Source organism: Tenrec ecaudatus, chromosome 17 (genome assembly GCF_050624435.1).
Source record: "Tenrec ecaudatus isolate mTenEca1 chromosome 17, mTenEca1.hap1, whole genome shotgun sequence".
Lineage (NCBI taxonomy): Eukaryota > Metazoa > Chordata > Mammalia > Afrosoricida > Tenrecidae > Tenrec > Tenrec ecaudatus.
Genome location: NC_134546.1, coordinates 81,551,758 through 81,575,420, shown reverse-complemented (window position 1 = coordinate 81,575,420; position 23,663 = coordinate 81,551,758). Strand labels below are relative to the sequence as shown.

The window sequence follows — 23,663 nt, the reverse complement described above, 5'->3', positions numbered from 1 at the left end:
TCCACAACCAAAGGACAAACTCAGAGGGTCTCCTCCTCCCGAAGGAACTGGAACACAGATGAGAAGTCTTTCTTTGAGTAGCCCTTTGCGCACATCATCTGGTACAGCTGATGGGCCAGACTGCCCAGAAGAATCGGGCTCTTGGTGTTGGTAGCAGAGTCTTGTGCTAGCCCCAGATCCATAGCCATGCGTCTCATTCCAAATCCACCCTGGTAGTTATTAGCCGCAGGCACGCCATCTATCACTCCAGGCACAGGATTTTAAGTGTCACTTGACCAACACCGTCTGGAGCTCATATTTAGGATTTTAGCCAATCGTTTTGGGTCAAGCCCCAGCCTGATTCCAAGATTCATAGCTTCAGGCAGTTCCAATCATACTAATAGCTAGTAGTATGTTGTTGCAGATCTTGGCAGCCTGCCCAGTGCCAACGGCTCCAAAGTACAACACATTGGAGCCCATGCACCCCAGCAGCTCCTTGGCAGCAGCAAATTCCTCTTCCACAACTCCCACCATAAATGTGAGGTTCCCGGATCGGGCAGCTCCCACACCACCAGACACAGGGGCGTCCATGAAAAATGCTCCCATTTTCTCAACTTCTTTAACCAATTCTATTGAAACTGATGGATCAATAGTACTGGAATCTATTAGTAAGGAGTCTTTCTTCACGTTCTTTAGAATTCCATTTGCTCCAGAATAAACTTCTATTGCATTCATACTGGTAGGAAGCATTGTAATGGTTCTGTCAGCTTTTTCGGCTACATCAGCTGGGGAAGACACCACCTGTTCACCTTTATCTTGAAACTCTCTGCAGGCATCTGGGAAGACATCGCAAAGGATGAGTGGATAGCCGTGCTTCATCAGGTTTTTTGCCATTGGATTCCCCATGTTGCCCATTTCTATGAGTCCAACTGTAGTCTTAGAGGCCATTGACCTAGAACACACTGCTGCAAGGCCAGCCGCAGCAGGCTGCTGCCAGAGGCTCCAGTAGTGGAGACTGGAGGCAGCTCCCCAGAGCCAAAAGGAGGCTGCCATGCTGCCCCCGCCCCGCCTTCTGGTGGTGACCTCCACCACCTTTCCCGGCCTTGCCGACTGGGAGTGTGCGCCGCCTGGCAGGGAGCCCACGCACATGCGCCCGGCCCCTCCTACACGCGCCCCGCCTGCCCCCCACCACTCTTACAAGTAATTTACACACTACATCCCAGAGCCTAATGACTGAGGTCAATGTCATTGTAAGTAATGAAATTCAAGTGCCATAGTTTCTCTGGGAAGAACGTGCCACCTAGAAAAGTTGGGCCCAAGACAAGACAATATTTTAATTCTGTAGTCTCTAAAAAAGGCAAGATCCTGAATAGAGACACACACATACCCTTTGTTTGCTGGAATATCCAAAATGATACAAATTCAGCTGTGTCATGCTTTCAAGTATAAAGATTCAGTAGAGCAGTGAATGGAAAAATAATCATTTAAGAAAAGAACCAGAGTGAGAACGAGAGCCAAGAACAGTGTTTTAGATCTTGAACCAAAAGACATTTTCTTTAGACCCAACAGGCACTCTTCATTAAAATCAGGTCCATTCATGCAACTGATCCTCAAAATTTAAAGAATAAGCATAGGCATCCTTTAAATGTCCCTTACTCAGGGGACTCTGGTTCAATTGAAATATGAGCATTTCGAACCAAAGACAGCTTCTCTCTTTGTGCTCTGGGCTCAGTCCCATCACAATTCTTCATGGATCTCACTTAAATGTATTCCCTAAACTCAAGGAGTGTCTAATTTTGGAAAAACTGTTCATATTATTGACTATAGAAGCTGGGACACTATCTCTGAACATGCAGTTTTAAAACTCAATCCCCATTCAGTTTCCTTGCTCCTAACAGAATTTAAAACATTTCCTCCAGACTTTGGGTTGAATTAGGTGAATTGGAATCTGTATATCTCCAAATTAACATAAATTTTTACAATGGGGAAATCCAAGCGCAAGGTGTTGGTCACCTGGACGGCTTTGGGCCCAAATTTGCTGAAGGGAATAAGCAATTGCTTTGAAATGAAGACACATTGTACTCGCTACAATCCAGGGGTTCAAGCACAGGACAATCTAGCATTTTTCGTTAGGAGATCATTGAGTCAGCTCCCTTTTCATATGCACACACGCATAGCATCACCTGATCTTGTTCATTTCACCAACCCCCCATCTCACCATCTGCTCTTGGAGCTTGTCTGACCGATTTAAGCTTGAGACCGTGATGTAGCTGCACACGAGTTCAGCTCACCTCCATCTCTGAGTTTGACTGCAATGATTGTCTCAGATAATTTCATAGCAGTGGTTCATAGGGGTCTCCTTAAATGTCACCCTCATGACTTGACCCATCTGCACATCACTTTCCTAACAGGGTTGGTACATGTTCTCACTGAGCTCCCGAGTTCTTCCTGCACTTGAAGCAGCAACACATAGAGCTCTAGACGCAGATGTTCTGGGTGGGTTTCGTAGTCCCCCATCTCCTGGGGTTGAGCTTGGTCGGTCACTTAATCAAGGTGCACTGCGTCTCTCAAAATCCTGAAAGGTGGAAATGATAGAAACTATGGCTTCAAGGCAAATGCAATCATATTTGCTCCAGTTATCTACTGTTGTACACGGAATAGACATGCAAAGCTGCTGCTTAACATTACGTAAATGTTTTTGTTGTTGTTTTATTTGTTGCTTGGCTTTCACTTTTTTTCTTTTGGTGCACAAATGTCTGATTCTTAAAAAGTCACTCTCATCTATATTGTCTTCTTTGTGTGTACTTCCTTTGCTGTGCTTGATAGTGTATGAACGCCCTGCAATGGGGCACTTATGTGTGTCCCCATTTCCTTATAGATGGGCTCTATAGCTCTGGGATTGACATTAGGCCCTTGATTGTCTTGTGTTCGTTTCTGTACAGGAGCTGAGATTTTGGTTGTCTTTCATCTTCTGAGGGTGGTGATCCAATTGTGTCAGCACCAGTGTTGAAGAGAATGCCGCTCTCCCTTATAAATTCCCTTGGACCTTTATTGAAGTTCAGTTCCCTGCATGTGGATGGATTGTTTATTCATTTTCTATTCTGTTCCATTGGTCAACATGCCTGTCATTGTATGAGTGCCAGCCTGTTTTGACTGCTGTGGCTGTAATGGTTTTAAGGTTGGTTTGTGTGAGGCCCCTACTTTGTTCTTCTTCTTTTTGGGTTTCTTGTTATCCTGGACTCTCGGTATGAAGTCAGTAATTGGTTTTACACCCCCATTTTTTTAAAGGATTAAGTTGGCATTTGGATCAGAATTGAATTGTATTTAAAGATAACATTGGGTAGTAGCAACATTTCCTTGGTATTGAGCATCCTTATCCAAGAACGTGGCATATTGAGAATGTGAACAGATTTGCATTGGGAAGCATAAACATTCCTGAGTCGTGTCATTTTGCTAAACAAGAGAGACAGAAAACAGATCAATAAAGACACAAAGAGATTTCAGACCAGTGCTGAGTCTGACCTGCACACTTCCTACTGAAGATGAGAGTCATATGGGAGCCACATTCTACTTTGATGTGGTTCATTCCCTAACTAACTGCCTGCATGTCTCTAACCTGAAACTCACCTCCCCCAGGTTCTGTGGAGAGTTAGTCTAATCACTATTTATGACCACTGCAGGCTGTTTTGTAGGGTGATTGCCACACTTCTTGGGTAGTGTGTTAGTCCGGGTTGACTAGAGAAAAAATCCAGAAACAGTGTAATAGATAATATCATATCAAAGAGCAATTGTACATTACAAAAACATGATATCCAAGTCTAGATCAAGTCCTTAAGTCTGATATTACCCCACATGTGTATACTAGCCCATAAATTCCTCTTTTGACCCACACAGCCATGCAATAATGCTGAATGCAGGAAGATCACAAGCCAGTGTGTGTAAATGTTTGTGGATCCAGTGGTGGTGGAAGCCTCTCAGTGCTGGCATGGGTCTCCACTTGGCTCCTCCAGTTCCAGGTCTCTGGCTCCATCAGCATAGCTCTGTATGTCTTGTCAGGAGGAAGATGAATCAGAGAGTACGTGTCTGGCCTCCAGTGAGCTATTTTTCTCCATGGCATCTCCAAATGAGATCATCAAGCTGCGACCTGATTGACAGGTTACACTCCACCCCTTCACCCTTAGTGTCAAATTGACCCCATGTTATGTAACTACCACAGGTATGTTGTACTGTCTCTGTTATTGGGGAGTTAAGGCTTCTCGGGCATCTGACTAGAGCTCTCTTTACTTGTTCTGAAAGTCAAGTCTATTTGTGCTTATGTTAGCCTCATGCTGGTCTTGTAGACCTATGTCCCTAAATCGCAGCAGCTCCACCATCGATCTAGCTCCTGGACTGGAAAATACAGGTCTAGAGATTTGGGGATCTTCACACAGCTGGCTAGTGTTGAGGATTGATATCAACGGGGAGTTTATCTGAAAATGTTGCTGATCTTTTTCTAAATTTGTGTCTACTTAAATTTATGCTGATAATCCTGCATTCTGGAAGTAGAGGATATTCCTCTCGAGGTTCTTTTCCACTGGTCCTTGTGGAGTCCCTCCCATGTGTGCTACTTGGTCACCATATTGCTCCAACTTTGGCCTATAGAAATATATACATACACACACACACAAATACCCACACGAATTTGGACAAAATATATTTCTCCACAATCTTAGACATTTTTACTAAACAAAAAAATTAAAATGTAAAGATATTCTTCTAAACTTTTCCCCAAAGAATTCCATCCTCCTTGATTGACAGCACATCAGAATGAAAGTTCCACAAGCCTCAAGGATGCTCTCTGACTTATGGGGACACCCAGAAACATGCAGGGGAAGGTCAGCTCTTGAGTGTCCATGGTGTAAGGTTTCTCAACAAAATCCTCTATGGACAACCTTTCCTACTCTTGAAGAATGAGCTGGTGTATTGTCACGATAGATAGATGAGGGGGAAAAAAAACATTTGTGCAAAATCCTAGGATGTTTTCTCACAATGTCACGTTTCATTTTCTTTAAACTTACTCATAATATTGTTTAATTTTCTCTGTCATATGAGAATTTCACTCCAGACCTACCTGTTGTTAGAATCCAAAAAACTGCTCTCATATTCTGAATTGACCTTTATGCCTTGAATATCACACAGATGATTCCCTCAGAAGTAACTGTTTTCATTGTATCTTTCTCTCTGGATCATAGTTATGCATCCAAGAATTGATCAATAATTAAGTTTCATTACATAAAAGGGGTTTCATTACTTCAATTTAAAAAAAAACAGTTGTATAATATCAATTTTTGAGCTCACTGATCTGTGTGTACTGGTTTCTGGCACCAATCAATAAACCAAAATTATCACTTAACAATTTATAATGCTGAACTATGTGGGATTCCAACTTCATTAGTCACCTCCTCAATGGTTCCACAACAGTCTTCTTCCACTAGTACTTCATGTCATCCAGTTTCTTCATTTGTTTTAGTTGGCTTTTTCTCCCTCTTGGCTCATCTGTAAAGTTTCCACTATATTCTTTATACTTGATCCATTTTAAAACTGTATTGTGTGCAGAAGACAGAATTCCTGTTGGCCAACTTTCTTTCTTTCTCTTTCTTTCATGACTTCCACACAAACAGATGTATTTTAAGCCACCCTAATGAAACCAAGTTAAGTGTATTACTGAAAAAATGTGGCCACAGACATCCACTGATAGCAGAGGCATGTTTAAGCATGTTTTATTTGGCAAAGACATGAATGCAGAATTTATTTTACTAACTCATATAAATTATAGCTCTTCTTGGCTAGGTTAAATTTTGTATGAATGTGTGAATAAATACAAGTGTGAATATATTAATAACATATCTACATATTTATAAAATGCTAAGGATTCTAGTTTGATTTGGTGAAGATTGTCATGAGTATAATTTTCATAAATTGTCATTTACTCTGCAGATGCACATTTGTACTTATGTGGTAAGTTTTAAGACTTTGTAATAAAGTTTTTTAATCTTAGCATAATTGATATTTTGGGTTGTATAATTATTTGTGATTTTAAAAATAAGAATCCCTGGATTCTACCTACTACTTCCAGCAGAATATCCCTAGGTTTGGCAAACTGAGATAAATTTCAAGAATTGAAAGGTGTCTCTGGGAGAAAAAAATTTCCTCTGCAATGTGAGATTGTTACTATCAATGTATATAACATTACCCAGGTTATTCTAAAGAAGATATTGCTGTAACATAATTAATGAGTATTCATAGAAATCAGAAGATTGATGATATGTGAAGGTAGGGGAAAGATTTAGTCTTTTATTGTTAAAAGATCATTTTATTGGGGTTTTTTACAACTCTTATTACAATCCATACATCAGTTATACCAGGCATATTTGTACATATGTTGCCATTGTTCTTTTCTATTCATTTACTTTTTATTGAGCCCTTACTATCAGCTCCTCTTTTTCCCCTCCATTACTCCTTCTCCCCAGATTTAGTTTTAACATGATAAATGTTAGAACCAATTCTGCATTGTTTCTAAACTTAGCCATTATTGATGCTTTTTAGTTCCCTGAACTGCAACACCAAAGTCTCACAAAGAAATATTGCTTTGAAATAATTTCTGGGATGATCAGTGGAAGACAAAGTCCATCCCCATGAAAGAGGAGTGGTCCCTGTCATAAAATTTCCCTAGAGTTACTGTGCTTGGGAATCTCTAGAGAGGTGGTGACAAGGTGTGGAAACCACAGATTCTGAGAAGAATCCCACACCTCACTGCTTTCCAAGGCATCTGCTAAGAAGATAGGACACTAAACTGAGTGTTTCAGACACTGTGAATAGGTTCTTACCATGGAAAAAACTTGCCAATTTTATTATGAAATATGTATAGATAGTTTTAAATCGATGTTAGATTTCTTTTTTAATGTGCAACATTATTTTATAAAAGTAATTTTAAAAATCATTTTATTGCGGGCTCATACAACACTTATCACCATTCATACACATACCCATTGTGTCAAGCACATTTGTATATTTGTTGCCATCATTATTCTCAAAACATTTGCTTTCTGCTGGAGTCCTTGATATTAGCTCCTCATTTTCCTCTCTCCCTCCCCATTTCCCCCTCCCTCATGAACCCTTGATAATTTATAAATGATTATTATTTTTCATATCTTGCATTGTTCGACATCTCTCTTCACCCACTTTCCTGTTGTCCATGCTCCAGGGAGGAAGTTATATGTAGATCCTCGTAATCAGTTCCCCTTCTCTACCCCACCTTCCTTCCACCCTCCAGGATTTGCCACTCTCACCACTGGTCCTGAAGAGATCTGTCCTGGATTCCCTGTGTTTCAGTTCCTATCTGTACCAGTGTACATCCTCTGGTCTAGCCAGATTTGTAAGGTAGAATTGGCATCATGATAGTGCAGCGGGGTCGGGGGGAGGAGGGAACTACAGGAACGTTGTGTTTCATCTTTGCTACCCTGCAACCTGACTGGCTCTTCTCCTTCCTGCGACCCTTCTGTGAGGGGTTGTCCAGCTGCCTACAGGTGGGTTTTGGATCTCCACTCTTCATTCACCCTCATTTACAATGGTATGATATTTTCTTCTTTGATGTTTGGTATCTGATCCTTTCAACAACTCGTGGTCACACAGACTGATGTGCTTCTTCCATGTGGCTTTTGTTGCTTCTGAGCGCGGTGGCTGCTTGTTTATCTTCAAGCCTTTAAAACCACAGATGCTATATTTTTGATAGCCGGGCATCATCAGCTTATTGGGGGCATACATCAATTTCATTGAGCTCATTTGTACATATGGTGCCATCATCATTTTCAAAATATTTTCTGTCTACTTGAGCCGCTTGGTATCAACCACTCCTATAAAAGTAATTGTTAAACATATTCAAAAGAAAAATGTTTAAAAATATTTGTTCAGCAATTAAAATCCTTTAAGTTTTTCTTTTAAACCATTTTATTAGGACCTAATCCAGACATCATACCAATCAGTAGTTAAACACCTTAACCAGTGTTGTACAATCTCTCCCACAATCAGAACATTTTCTTCCTTCTTGAACTCCTTTATATCAACTCTGGTTTGCTTCCCACCTCCCTTGCTATTTCCCCCAGGACTCCTTATTCTAGTTATTGTCTCTGCAGATTTATCATTTTAATCTACAATAGTCATCTCTCCAGTACTCTGCCTGATCACGAGGTTATTCCCATTCCTCCGTTATGATGAGAAGGAAATCACTGAAGGCTTCGTCCCTGTGTAGATCCTGAAAATGTCGTTTGAGCATCCACTGTCACCCACACCCTTTTGCACACCGGAATCTCATAATGTAAGCTCGGACACTATTCCCTCCTTTGGATTTGGATTGTATAATTTACAATCCTTGTCAATCTTTGTAGAGCCTCATATGACTCCCTTGGTGTGTCTGGGGGTCTTGAACTGCTTACCTTGTACATACATCCCAATGTGAAATCCACTATGGCACCAGGGAGGGTAGAGTTGTTTATACTCTTTGTATATAGGATTTATTACCTATTCCTGATTGTTTGATAGATACATAGTTAACATTAATAAGGAATAGTATATGTATTGAATTTTAAATATTAAATAATTTAATACTTTCTGAATATAAAAGGGTGTAATATATTATTATTATTATTATTTTAGGTAATTACTTTTGGCTAGCCAGAATTAATCTCAATTTTCTGAACCTCACTATATCAGAGATGTTGTTTAGAGAATTTGAGTCAGTTTTACTCATAATGGCTGTGTGTACAACAGAACAAATACACAAACTGCTGTGGTAGTTATATAATCCTTTATCAGTGTGAAGATTAAGAGTGTATGGGTGGAGTCTAGCCTGTCAATCAGATGGGGCCTCTAGGTAGGCATGGCCTTCTCCTGATAATTCTGGGAAATCGGTATTTTCCTCCTTAAAGGTGAGAGACACTTCTCTCTCTCTGCTCACTTCCTGCGAGATATCCCTGAGATGAAGCCACAGGGACCTACCCGCATACAGCCCTGGAAGTTTAAGAAGCCACATTAAGACCCTGCCAGAGATGAGATGATTACAGTGCCACTGAATCCAAAGACTTTCTACCCACTGGCCTGTAATCTCCTGCACTCAGTGTCACTGCAAGTGTTTCTTGAGTCTAAAGAGGACTTTATAGATTGGTATCAGACATATGGGTGAATATGGGACTTATGGCCTTGGATTGGACTGGGTTGGGATACTTTCTTAATGTACAATTATATAAAACTCTCTCTTATACAAATATGCCTGTTTATGACTTTGCTTCCCTAGTCTACCCGGAAAAATACAACTGCCACATCTTGAACCAGCCTCACTTCCTCCTAAGTGTGAGAACACTTTTGCAGCCACTCTGTCTGTACATCTACCTGAGCGTTTTCCTCTGTTTTGCTGACACTCTGCCAAACAGGGTGTTCTTTAGGACCTGGATCCCCTTAGCACAGGTTCAAAATATGTGAGAAATCACACGGTTCTCAATTCTAAAGAGCATTCTGTGATAGTAGTCTGCAATTTCCTCTTCTGGTGACATACTTGCTATTTTTTAATCAAAATTGTCCTTCCAATGAGCGCTCCCTTCATTGTGATGCCAATGAATGATCTTACTAATGACTCCACCCACCAGGCAAGTCATTCCAGTTCACCTGTTCCCAGTGTCAGGGGTCTATGCTCCATGCTCGGAGCACTTGTGTTTGTATCAAGGGAGACATTAGGTATCAAGTATCACTAATGACAGGTCACCACCATTTTAGGCCCAGAAGACCACAATTATTTTCTGAGACATAGAGTATATTAATCAATCACGACCCACAGTGCTCAGGGAATAAAGCAGATAGACACCTTGTGAGAGACCAGAACTTGGACTGTAATAGAGCAACGAGCTCCGGATATTTAAAATCATGAATTGCACTCATGAATCTGTACTTGCCTGTATTTCATTGTCAACAGTTTTGAAAAATGGACAGGGTGAGAGTGCCCGTAAAAATCTGTTTCTGCAGAAGAAAAATGGGCCATGTATGATGATAATGAGGGATCAGAGTCACTTTTAATATTTGTGATGCAAATACAGAATGCTAGTTCTTACTTTCAAGACTGAAGAGAGGAGAAAATTTAAAGAAAAAACAAACAAAAACTGCCCTTAGGGTTACTGAGAGTTAAGAGAGGATGCCCAATTCCAACAGGAAATCCTCCCTGTCATCCATCTCTGCCTGTTTAAGGCTGGGTATGTGTGTTCAGTGGGTCCTGCGTGCCCCCTGCTGTCCAGTGTCTCCCCTGCAGGGGAGGTTTGTGTCTGAGATCACACTGAATTCCCTTCAAGGTGTTTCCCTTGCACAGTAATACATGGCCGTGTTCTCAGCAGTCATGGAGCTCAGCTGTAGGGAGTACTGATAATTCGATGTGTCTCTGGTGATAGTCAGCTTTGGAAGGATGGGTTATAATATGTACTACCCCCATGGTATATGCATCCCATCCACTGCAGCCCTTTCCCCGAGGGTTGGCGGAGCCATTGTCAGCAGTAACCACTGCTTGTGATAGAGAAACCAGAGACAGTGCAGGTGAGGGACAGCTTCTTGTAGGGCTTCACGAGTCCTGAACCTGACTCCTGAAACTGCACCTGGGACAGGACACCTGTAAACTAAAAGAGACGGTCCCCATCAGTCACTCAAAGTCACAACCATCCCCAAAGACCTACGTCAGATATCTGAATCTCCACCTTGGGGAACTGTCACCAGGCACAGGAGAACACACAGCAATAGCATCTTTGGACTACAGCTGTGCTTTCCCAAGGAACCTACAGCCCTGTCTTAAGAGAACTGATGGATAACCCAGTCCAAGGTGAAGTTGTACCCTAGTGCCTGAAGAATAATTTGCATTAGATGGAGTCCTGTCCTTATAAACAGAAAGTGACAGAGCTCAGACCCCTTCTTCCTTCTGAGTCCGCTGTAGTGTAACTGTTTGAACTCATATGCATGTTTCTCTCAAAAGGTATGTGGTAAAGTTCAAAGAATGCCCAGAATTTCTGGGCGCAGTGTTCTCGCCTTCCAGCCCCTCATTGCCCATGTCTTGCCTTGGGCTCCCCTATGTTCTGTGCCCCAGAGAGTGAACAGGATATCGTTTGTTGAAACTATCAATTGCACCCCATGGTATCTTCAAACTTCACACTCTCCAAGACCCATTTTTTTTCTGTACACCTTGACATCTCTGAATCAACCTTCTCATAGTCCTTAGTAGTTTCCCTTGTGTGGAAATAACATCTTTGAGAAGCATTAATACCAGATTAGTCACAAGGAGTTGGGGTTGGTAATGCCCTAAACGTCCAACTCTTCTACGAAGACATTCATTTCCAATTTCCACCCACTCCACCCGTGAGGATATCCCCTCATGTTTCTTGGTTCTGCATAGCACTGCAAAGTCCAACAGAAAATCATGGAAGTTTGAGGAAATGAATCAAGTGGTGGTGTATTCTAGTTAGTCCGAATTCAGAAGACCAGGAAAGGGTAAATCAGATGCTGGTTCCAAAGGACATATCTCACTTCAAGCTTTACATTGTATGTATACACATATGACCTGACACCTCTGGAAGATGTTTCCAGTCAGCAGCTAGGATTTTTCCTACCTAGGCTCACAGTCATCACCAACCCCACCACTTTTTTCCCACTGGATTGAAAAATTATTTTATTTATAAAGTAGGTAATATCCTGATTGAAGTACTCAACGATTTAGCTGAATATAAAGAGACATCGATTTTCTTTTTTTAGGTAAATTAGTTACAATAGAATCCATCCGTGACTTGAGTGAAAAAGAAATACAGATAAATATGTGTGCTGAATATCCTAAGAGAAGCCGAAGTTAAAAATGGATGGGAGGGTCCTAGGATTTACTAGATAATTAGAGTAAGCATCTGACCTCTGATCAGACCCATTTACTTCTGCTGTGACCTATAAGGAGACGTGCCAAGATACAGTCTGGTTTCCAACAGTGTCCACAACCAAAGGACAAACTCAGAGGGTCTCCTCCTCCCGAAGGAACTGGAACACAGATGAGAAGTCTTTCTTTGAGTAGCCCTTTGCGCACATCATCTGGTACAGCTGATGGGCCAGACTGCCCAGAAGAATCGGGCTCTTGGTGTTGGTAGCAGAGTCTTGTGCTAGCCCCAGATCCATAGCCATGCGTCTCATTCCAAATCCACCCTGGTAGTTATTAGCCGCAGGCACGCCATCTATCACTCCAGGCACAGGATTTTAAGTGTCACTTGACCAACACCGTCTGGAGCTCATATTTAGGATTTTAGCCAATCGTTTTGGGTCAAGCCCCAGCCTGATTCCAAGATTCATAGCTTCAGGCAGTTCCAATCATACTAATAGCTAGTAGTATGTTGTTGCAGATCTTGGCAGCCTGCCCAGTGCCAACGGCTCCAAAGTACAACACATTGGAGCCCATGCACCCCAGCAGCTCCTTGGCAGCAGCAAATTCCTCTTCCACAACTCCCACCATAAATGTGAGGTTCCCGGATCGGGCAGCTCCCACACCACCAGACACAGGGGCGTCCATGAAAAATGCTCCCATTTTCTCAACTTCTTTAACCAATTCTATTGAAACTGATGGATCAATAGTACTGGAATCTATTAGTAAGGAGTCTTTCTTCACGTTCTTTAGAATTCCATTTGCTCCAGAATAAACTTCTATTGCATTCATACTGGTAGGAAGCATTGTAATGGTTCTGTCAGCTTTTTCGGCTACATCAGCTGGGGAAGACACCACCTGTTCACCTTTATCTTGAAACTCTCTGCAGGCATCTGGGAAGACATCGCAAAGGATGAGTGGATAGCCGTGCTTCATCAGGTTTTTTGCCATTGGATTCCCCATGTTGCCCATTTCTATGAGTCCAACTGTAGTCTTAGAGGCCATTGACCTAGAACACACTGCTGCAAGGCCAGCCGCAGCAGGCTGCTGCCAGAGGCTCCAGTAGTGGAGACTGGAGGCAGCTCCCCAGAGCCAAAAGGAGGCTGCCATGCTGCCCCCGCCCCGCCTTCTGGTGGTGACCTCCACCACCTTTCCCGGCCTTGCCGACTGGGAGTGTGCGCCGCCTGGCAGGGAGCCCACGCACATGCGCCCGGCCCCTCCTACACGCGCCCCGCCTGCCCCCCACCACTCTTACAAGTAATTTACACACTACATCCCAGAGCCTAATGACTGAGGTCAATGTCATTGTAAGTAATGAAATTCAAGTGCCATAGTTTCTCTGGGAAGAACGTGCCACCTAGAAAAGTTGGGCCCAAGACAAGACAATATTTTAATTCTGTAGTCTCTAAAAAAGGCAAGATCCTGAATAGAGACACACACATACCCTTTGTTTGCTGGAATATCCAAAATGATACAAATTCAGCTGTGTCATGCTTTCAAGTATAAAGATTCAGTAGAGCAGTGAATGGAAAAATAATCATTTAAGAAAAGAACCAGAGTGAGAACGAGAGCCAAGAACAGTGTTTTAGATCTTGAACCAAAAGACATTTTCTTTAGACCCAACAGGCACTCTTCATTAAAATCAGGTCCATTCATGCAACTGATCCTCAAAATTTAAAGAATAAGCATAGGCATCCTTTAAATGTCCCTTACTCAGGGGACTCTGGTTCAATTGAAATATGAGCATTTCGAACCAAAGACAGCTTCTCTCTTTGTGCTCTGGGCTCAGTCCCATCACAATTCTTCATGGATCTCACTTAAATGTATTCCCTAAACTCAAGGAGTGTCTAATTTTGGAAAAACTGTTCATATTATTGACTATAGAAGCTGGGACACTATCTCTGAACATGCAGTTTTAAAACTCAATCCCCATTCAGTTTCCTTGCTCCTAACAGAATTTAAAACATTTCCTCCAGACTTTGGGTTGAATTAGGTGAATTGGAATCTGTATATCTCCAAATTAACATAAATTTTTACAATGGGGAAATCCAAGCGCAAGGTGTTGGTCACCTGGACGGCTTTGGGCCCAAATTTGCTGAAGGGAATAAGCAATTGCTTTGAAATGAAGACACATTGTACTCGCTACAATCCAGGGGTTCAAGCACAGGACAATCTAGCATTTTTCGTTAGGAGATCATTGAGTCAGCTCCCTTTTCATATGCACACACGCATAGCATCACCTGATCTTGTTCATTTCACCAACCCCCCATCTCACCATCTGCTCTTGGAGCTTGTCTGACCGATTTAAGCTTGAGACCGTGATGTAGCTGCACACGAGTTCAGCTCACCTCCATCTCTGAGTTTGACTGCAATGATTGTCTCAGATAATTTCATAGCAGTGGTTCATAGGGGTCTCCTTAAATGTCACCCTCATGACTTGACCCATCTGCACATCACTTTCCTAACAGGGTTGGTACATGTTCTCACTGAGCTCCCGAGTTCTTCCTGCACTTGAAGCAGCAACACATAGAGCTCTAGACGCAGATGTTCTGGGTGGGTTTCGTAGTCCCCCATCTCCTGGGGTTGAGCTTGGTCGGTCACTTAATCAAGGTGCACTGCGTCTCTCAAAATCCTGAAAGGTGGAAATGATAGAAACTATGGCTTCAAGGCAAATGCAATCATATTTGCTCCAGTTATCTACTGTTGTACACGGAATAGACATGCAAAGCTGCTGCTTAACATTACGTAAATGTTTTTGTTGTTGTTTTATTTGTTGCTTGGCTTTCACTTTTTTTCTTTTGGTGCACAAATGTCTGATTCTTAAAAAGTCACTCTCATCTATATTGTCTTCTTTGTGTGTACTTCCTTTGCTGTGCTTGATAGTGTATGAACGCCCTGCAATGGGGCACTTATGTGTGTCCCCATTTCCTTATAGATGGGCTCTATAGCTCTGGGATTGACATTAGGCCCTTGATTGTCTTGTGTTCGTTTCTGTACAGGAGCTGAGATTTTGGTTGTCTTTCATCTTCTGAGGGTGGTGATCCAATTGTGTCAGCACCAGTGTTGAAGAGAATGCCGCTCTCCCTTATAAATTCCCTTGGACCTTTATTGAAGTTCAGTTCCCTGCATGTGGATGGATTGTTTATTCATTTTCTATTCTGTTCCATTGGTCAACATGCCTGTCATTGTATGAGTGCCAGCCTGTTTTGACTGCTGTGGCTGTAATGGTTTTAAGGTTGGTTTGTGTGAGGCCCCTACTTTGTTCTTCTTCTTTTTGGGTTTCTTGTTATCCTGGACTCTCGGTATGAAGTCAGTAATTGGTTTTACACCCCCATTTTTTTAAAGGATTAAGTTGGCATTTGGATCAGAATTGAATTGTATTTAAAGATAACATTGGGTAGTAGCAACATTTCCTTGGTATTGAGCATCCTTATCCAAGAACGTGGCATATTGAGAATGTGAACAGATTTGCATTGGGAAGCATAAACATTCCTGAGTCGTGTCATTTTGCTAAACAAGAGAGACAGAAAACAGATCAATAAAGACACAAAGAGATTTCAGACCAGTGCTGAGTCTGACCTGCACACTTCCTACTGAAGATGAGAGTCATATGGGAGCCACATTCTACTTTGATGTGGTTCATTCCCTAACTAACTGCCTGCATGTCTCTAACCTGAAACTCACCTCCCCCAGGTTCTGTGGAGAGTTAGTCTAATCACTATTTATGACCACTGCAGGCTGTTTTGTAGGGTGATTGCCACACTTCTTGGGTAGTGTGTTAGTCCGGGTTGACTAGAGAAAAAATCCAGAAACAGTGTAATAGATAATATCATATCAAAGAGCAATTGTACATTACAAAAACATGATATCCAAGTCTAGATCAAGTCCTTAAGTCTGATATTACCCCACATGTGTATACTAGCCCATAAATTCCTCTTTTGACCCACACAGCCATGCAATAATGCTGAATGCAGGAAGATCACAAGCCAGTGTGTGTAAATGTTTGTGGATCCAGTGGTGGTGGAAGCCTCTCAGTGCTGGCATGGGTCTCCACTTGGCTCCTCCAGTTCCAGGTCTCTGGCTCCATCAGCATAGCTCTGTATGTCTTGTCAGGAGGAAGATGAATCAGAGAGTACGTGTCTGGCCTCCAGTGAGCTATTTTTCTCCATGGCATCTCCAAATGAGATCATCAAGCTGCGACCTGATTGACAGGTTACACTCCACCCCTTCACCCTTAGTGTCAAATTGACCCCATGTTATGTAACTACCACAGGTATGTTGTACTGTCTCTGTTATTGGGGAGTTAAGGCTTCTCGGGCATCTGACTAGAGCTCTCTTTACTTGTTCTGAAAGTCAAGTCTATTTGTGCTTATGTTAGCCTCATGCTGGTCTTGTAGACCTATGTCCCTAAATCGCAGCAGCTCCACCATCGATCTAGCTCCTGGACTGGAAAATACAGGTCTAGAGATTTGGGGATCTTCACACAGCTGGCTAGTGTTGAGGATTGATATCAACGGGGAGTTTATCTGAAAATGTTGCTGATCTTTTTCTAAATTTGTGTCTACTTAAATTTATGCTGATAATCCTGCATTCTGGAAGTAGAGGATATTCCTCTCGAGGTTCTTTTCCACTGGTCCTTGTGGAGTCCCTCCCATGTGTGCTACTTGGTCACCATATTGCTCCAACTTTGGCCTATAGAAATATATACATACACACACACACACAAATACCCACACGAATTTGGACAAAATATATTTCTCCACAATCTTAGACATTTTTACTAAACAAAAAAATTAAAATGTAAAGATATTCTTCTAAACTTTTCCCCAAAGAATTCCATCCTCCTTGATTGACAGCACATCAGAATGAAAGTTCCACAAGCCTCAAGGATGCTCTCTGACTTATGGGGACACCCAGAAACATGCAGGGGAAGGTCAGCTCTTGAGTGTCCATGGTGTAAGGTTTCTCAACAAAATCCTCTATGGACAACCTTTCCTACTCTTGAAGAATGAGCTGGTGTATTGTCACGATAGATAGATGAGGGGGAAAAAAAACATTTGTGCAAAATCCTAGGATGTTTTCTCACAATGTCACGTTTCATTTTCTTTAAACTTACTCATAATATTGTTTAATTTTCTCTGTCATATGAGAATTTCACTCCAGACCTACCTGTTGTTAGAATCCAAAAAACTGCTCTCATATTCTGAATTGACCTTTATGCCTTGAATATCACACAGATGATTCCCTCAGAAGTAACTGTTTTCATTGTATCTTTCTCTCTGGATCATAGTTATGCATCCAAGAATTGATCAATAATTAAGTTTCATTACATAAAAGGGGTTTCATTACTTCAATTTAAAAAAAAACAGTTGTATAATATCAATTTTTGAGCTCACTGATCTGTGTGTACTGGTTTCTGGCACCAATCAATAAACCAAAATTATCACTTAACAATTTATAATGCTGAACTATGTGGGATTCCAACTTCATTAGTCACCTCCTCAATGGTTCCACAACAGTCTTCTTCCACTAGTACTTCATGTCATCCAGTTTCTTCATTTGTTTTAGTTGGCTTTTTCTCCCTCTTGGCTCATCTGTAAAGTTTCCACTATATTCTTTATACTTGATCCATTTTAAAACTGTATTGTGTGCAGAAGACAGAATTCCTGTTGGCCAACTTTCTTTCTTTCTCTTTCTTTCATGACTTCCACACAAACAGATGTATTTTAAGCCACCCTAATGAAACCAAGTTAAGTGTATTACTGAAAAAATGTGGCCACAGACATCCACTGATAGCAGAGGCATGTTTAAGCATGTTTTATTTGGCAAAGACATGAATGCAGAATTTATTTTACTAACTCATATAAATTATAGCTCTTCTTGGCTAGGTTAAATTTTGTATGAATGTGTGAATAAATACAAGTGTGAATATATTAATAACATATCTACATATTTATAAAATGCTAAGGATTCTAGTTTGATTTGGTGAAGATTGTCATGAGTATAATTTTCATAAATTGTCATTTACTCTGCAGATGCACATTTGTACTTATGTGGTAAGTTTTAAGACTTTGTAATAAAGTTTTTTAATCTTAGCATAATTGATATTTTGGGTTGTATAATTATTTGTGATTTTAAAAATAAGAATCCCTGGATTCTACCTACTACTTCCAGCAGAATATCCCTAGGTTTGGCAAACTGAGATAAATTTCAAGAATTGAAAGGTGTCTCTGGGAGAAAAAAATTTCCTCTGCAATGTGAGATTGTTACTATCAATGTATATAACATTACCCAGGTTATTCTAAAGAAGATATTGCTGTAACATAATTAATGAGTATTCATAGAAATCAGAAGATTGATGATATGTGAAGGTAGGGGAAAGATTTAGTCTTTTATTGTTAAAAGATCATTTTATTGGGGTTTTTTACAACTCTTATTACAATCCATACATCAGTTATACCAGGCATATTTGTACATATGTTGCCATTGTTCTTTTCTATTCATTTACTTTTTATTGAGCCCTTACTATCAGCTCCTCTTTTTCCCCTCCATTACTCCTTCTCCCCAGATTTAGTTTTAACATGATAAATGTTAGAACCAATTCTGCATTGTTTCTAAACTTAGCCATTATTGATGCTTTTTAGTTCCCTGAACTGCAACACCAAAGTCTCACAAAGAAATATTGCTTTGAAATAATTTCTGGGATGATCAGTGGAAGACAAAGTCCATCCCCATGAAAGAGGAGTGGTCCCTGTCATAAAATTTCCCTAGAGTTACTGTGCTTGGGAATCTCTAGAGAGGTGGTGACAAGGTGTGGAAACCACAGATTCTGAGAAGAATCCCACACCTCACTGCTTTCCAAGGCATCTGCTAAGAAGATAGGACACTAAACTGAGTGTTTCAGACACTGTGAATAGGTTCTTACCATGGAAAAAACTTGCCAATTTTATTATGAAATATGTATAGATAGTTTTAAATCGATGTTAGATTTCTTTTTTAATGTGCAACATTATTTTATAAAAGTAATTTTAAAAATCATTTTATTGCGGGCTCATACAACACTTATCACCATTCATACACATACCCATTGTGTCAAGCACATTTGTATATTTGTTGCCATCATTATTCTCAAAACATTTGCTTTCTGCTGGAGTCCTTGATATTAGCTCCTCATTTTCCTCTCTCCCTCCCCATTTCCCCCTCCCTCATGAACCCTTGATAATTTATAAATGATTATTATTTTTCATATCTTGCATTGTTCGACATCTCTCTTCACCCACTTTCCTGTTGTCCATGCTCCAGGGAGGAAGTTATATGTAGATCCTCGTAATCAGTTCCCCTTCTCTACCCCACCTTCCTTCCACCCTCCAGGATTTGCCACTCTCACCACTGGTCCTGAAGAGATCTGTCCTGGATTCCCTGTGTTTCAGTTCCTATCTGTACCAGTGTACATCCTCTGGTCTAGCCAGATTTGTAAGGTAGAATTGGCATCATGATAGTGCAGCGGGGTCGGGGGGAGGAGGGAACTACAGGAACGTTGTGTTTCATCTTTGCTACCCTGCAACCTGACTGGCTCTTCTCCTTCCTGCGACCCTTCTGTGAGGGGTTGTCCAGCTGCCTACAGGTGGGTTTTGGATCTCCACTCTTCATTCACCCTCATTTACAATGGTATGATATTTTCTTCTTTGATGTTTGGTATCTGATCCTTTCAACAACTCGTGGTCACACAGACTGATGTGCTTCTTCCATGTGGCTTTTGTTGCTTCTGAGCGCGGTGGCTGCTTGTTTATCTTCAAGCCTTTAAAACCACAGATGCTATATTTTTGATAGCCGGGCATCATCAGCTTATTGGGGGCATACATCAATTTCATTGAGCTCATTTGTACATATGGTGCCATCATCATTTTCAAAATATTTTCTGTCTACTTGAGCCGCTTGGTATCAACCACTCCTATAAAAGTAATTGTTAAACATATTCAAAAGAAAAATGTTTAAAAATATTTGTTCAGCAATTAAAATCCTTTAAGTTTTTCTTTTAAACCATTTTATTAGGACCTAATCCAGACATCATACCAATCAGTAGTTAAACACCTTAACCAGTGTTGTACAATCTCTCCCACAATCAGAACATTTTCTTCCTTCTTGAACTCCTTTATATCAACTCTGGTTTGCTTCCCACCTCCCTTGCTATTTCCCCCAGGACTCCTTATTCTAGTTATTGTCTCTGCAGATTTATCATTTTAATCTACAATAGTCATCTCTCCAGTACTCTGCCTGATCACGAGGTTATTCCCATTCCTCCGTTATGATGAGAAGGAAATCACTGAAGGCTTCGTCCCTGTGTAGATCCTGAAAATGTCGTTTGAGCATCCACTGTCACCCACACCCTTTTGCACACCGGAATCTCATAATGTAAGCTCGGACACTATTCCCTCCTTTGGATTTGGATTGTATAATTTACAATCCTTGTCAATCTTTGTAGAGCCTCATATGACTCCCTTGGTGTGTCTGGGGGTCTTGAACTGCTTACCTTGTACATACATCCCAATGTGAAATCCACTATGGCACCAGGGAGGGTAGAGTTGTTTATACTCTTTGTATATAGGATTTATTACCTATTCCTGATTGTTTGATAGATACATAGTTAACATTAATAAGGAATAGTATATGTATTGAATTTTAAATATTAAATAATTTAATACTTTCTGAATATAAAAGGGTGTAATATATTATTATTATTATTATTTTAGGTAATTACTTTTGGCTAGCCAGAATTAATCTCAATTTTCTGAACCTCACTATATCAGAGATGTTGTTTAGAGAATTTGAGTCAGTTTTACTCATAATGGCTGTGTGTACAACAGAACAAATACACAAACTGCTGTGGTAGTTATATAATCCTTTATCAGTGTGAAGATTAAGAGTGTATGGGTGGAGTCTAGCCTGTCAATCAGATGGGGCCTCTAGGTAGGCATGGCCTTCTCCTGATAATTCTGGGAAATCGGTATTTTCCTCCTTAAAGGTGAGAGACACTTCTCTCTCTCTGCTCACTTCCTGCGAGATATCCCTGAGATGAAGCCACAGGGACCTACCCGCATACAGCCCTGGAAGTTTAAGAAGCCACATTAAGACCCTGCCAGAGATGAGATGATTACAGTGCCACTGGATCCAAAGACTTTCTACCCACTGGCCTGTAATCTCCTGCACTCAGTGTCACTGCAAGTGTTTCTTGAGTCTAAAGAGGACTTTATAGATTGGTATCAGACATATGGGTGAATATGGGACTTATGGCCTTGGATTGGACTGGGTTGGGATACTTTCTTAATGTACAATTATATAAAACTCTCTCTTATACAAATATGCCTGTTTATGACTTTGCTTCCCTAGTCTACCCGGAAAAATACAACTGCCACATCTTGAACCAGCCTCACTTCCTCCTAAGTGTGAGAACACTTTTGCAGCCACTCTGTCTGTACATCTACCTGAGCGTTTTCCTCTGTTTTGCTGACACTCTGCCAAACAGGGTGTTCTTTAGGACCTGGATCCCCTTAGCACAGGTTCAAAATATGTGAGAAATCACACGGTTCTCAATTCTAAAGAGCATTCTGTGATAGTAGTCTGCAATTTCCTCTTCTGGTGACATACTTGCTATTTTTTAATCAAAATTGTCCTTCCAATGAGCGCTCCCTTCATTGTGATGCCAATGAATGATCTTACTAATGACTCCACCCACCAGGCAAGTCATTCCAGTTCACCTGTTCCCAGTGTCAGGGGTCTATGCTCCATGCTCGGAGCACTTGTGTTTGTATCAAGGGAGACATTAGGTATCAAGTATCACTAATGACAGGTCACCACCATTTTAGGCCCAGAAGACCACAATTATTTTCTGAGACATAGAGTATATTAATCAATCACGACCCACAGTGCTCAGGGAATAAAGCAGATAGACACCTTGTGAGAGACCAGAACTTGGACTGTAATAGAGCAACGAGCTCCGGATATTTAAAATCATGAATTGCACTCATGAATCTGTACTTGCCTGTATTTCATTGTCAACAGTTTTGAAAAATGGACAGGGTGAGAGTGCCCGTAAAAATCTGTTTCTGCAGAAGAAAAATGGGCCATGTATGATGATAATGAGGGATCAGAGTCACTTTTAATATTTGTGATGCAAATACAGAATGCTAGTTCTTACTTTCAAGACTGAAGAGAGGAGAAAATTTAAAGAAAAAACAAACAAAAACTGCCCTTAGGGTTACTGAGAGTTAAGAGAGGATGCCCAATTCCAACAGGAAATCCTCCCTGTCATCCATCTCTGCCTGTTTAAGGCTGGGTATGTGTGTTCAGTGGGTCCTGCGTGCCCCCTGCTGTCCAGTGTCTCCCCTGCAGGGGAGGTTTGTGTCTGAGATCACACTGAATTCCCTTCAAGGTGTTTCCCTTGCACAGTAATACATGGCCGTGTTCTCAGCAGTCATGGAGCTCAGCTGTAGGGAGTACTGAAAATTCGATGTGTCTCTGGTGATAGTCAGCTTTGGAAGGATGGGTTATAATATGTACTACCCCCATGGTATATGCATCCCATCCACTGCAGCCCTTTCCCCGAGGGTTGGCGGAGCCATTGTCAGCAGTAACCACTGCTTGTGATAGAGAAACCAGAGACAGTGCAGGTGAGGGACAGCTTCTTGTAGGGCTTCACGAGTCCTGAACCTGACTCCTGAAACTGCACCTGGGACAGGACACCTGTAAACTAAAAGAGACGGTCCCCATCAGTCACTCAAAGTCACAACCATCCCCAAAGACCCACGTCAGATATCTGAATCTCCACCTTGGGGAACTGTCACCAGGCACAGGAGAACACACAGCAATAGCATCTTTGGACTACAGCTGTGCTTTCCCAAGGAACCTACAGCCCTGTCTTAAGAGAACTGATGGATAACCCAGTCCAAGGTGAAGTTGTACCCTAGTGCCTGAAGAATAATTTGCATTAGATGGAGTCCTGTCCTTATAAACAGAAAGTGACAGAGCTCAGACCCCTTCTTCCTTCTGAGTCCGCTGTAGTGTAACTGTTTGAACTCATATGCATGTTTCTCTCAAAAGGTATGTGGTAAAGTTCAAAGAATGCCCAGAATTTCTGGGCGCAGTGTTCTCGCCTTCCAGCCCCTCATTGCCCATGTCTTGCCTTGGGCTCCCCTATGTTCTGTGCCCCAGAGAGTGAACAGGATATCGTTTGTTGAAACTATCAATTGCACCCCATGGTATCTTCAAACTTCACACTCTCCAAGACCCATTTTTTTTCTGTACACCTTGACATCTCTGAATCAACCTTCTCATAGTCCTTAGTAGTTTCCCTTGTGTGGAAATAACATCTTTGAGAAGCATTAATACCAGATTAGTCACAAGGAGTTGGGGTTGGTAATGCCCTAAACGTCCAACTCTTCTACGAAGACATTCATTTCCAATTTCCACCCACTCCACCCGTGAGGATATCCCCTCATGTTTCTTGGTTCTGCATAGCACTGCAAAGTCCAACAGAAAATCATGGAAGTTTGAGGAAATGAATCAAGTGGTGGTGTATTCTAGTTAGTCCGAATTCAGAAGACCAGGAAAGGGTAAATCAGATGCTGGTTCCAAAGGACATATCTCACTTCAAGCTTTACATTGTATGTATACACATATGACCTGACACCTCTGGAAGATGTTTCCAGTCAGCAGCTCGGATTTTTCCTAC

General features: G+C 41.4%; 2 pseudogenes; both read right to left on the bottom strand.

Moving 5' to 3' along the window:
- Nucleotides 1–1,032, bottom strand: LOC142430776 (3-hydroxyisobutyrate dehydrogenase, mitochondrial-like; annotated as a pseudogene).
- A 10,981-nt stretch (nucleotides 1,033–12,013) lies between these two features.
- On the bottom strand, nucleotides 12,014–13,045 carry LOC142430779 (3-hydroxyisobutyrate dehydrogenase, mitochondrial-like; annotated as a pseudogene).
- Between the last annotated feature and the right edge of the window lie 10,618 nt (nucleotides 13,046–23,663).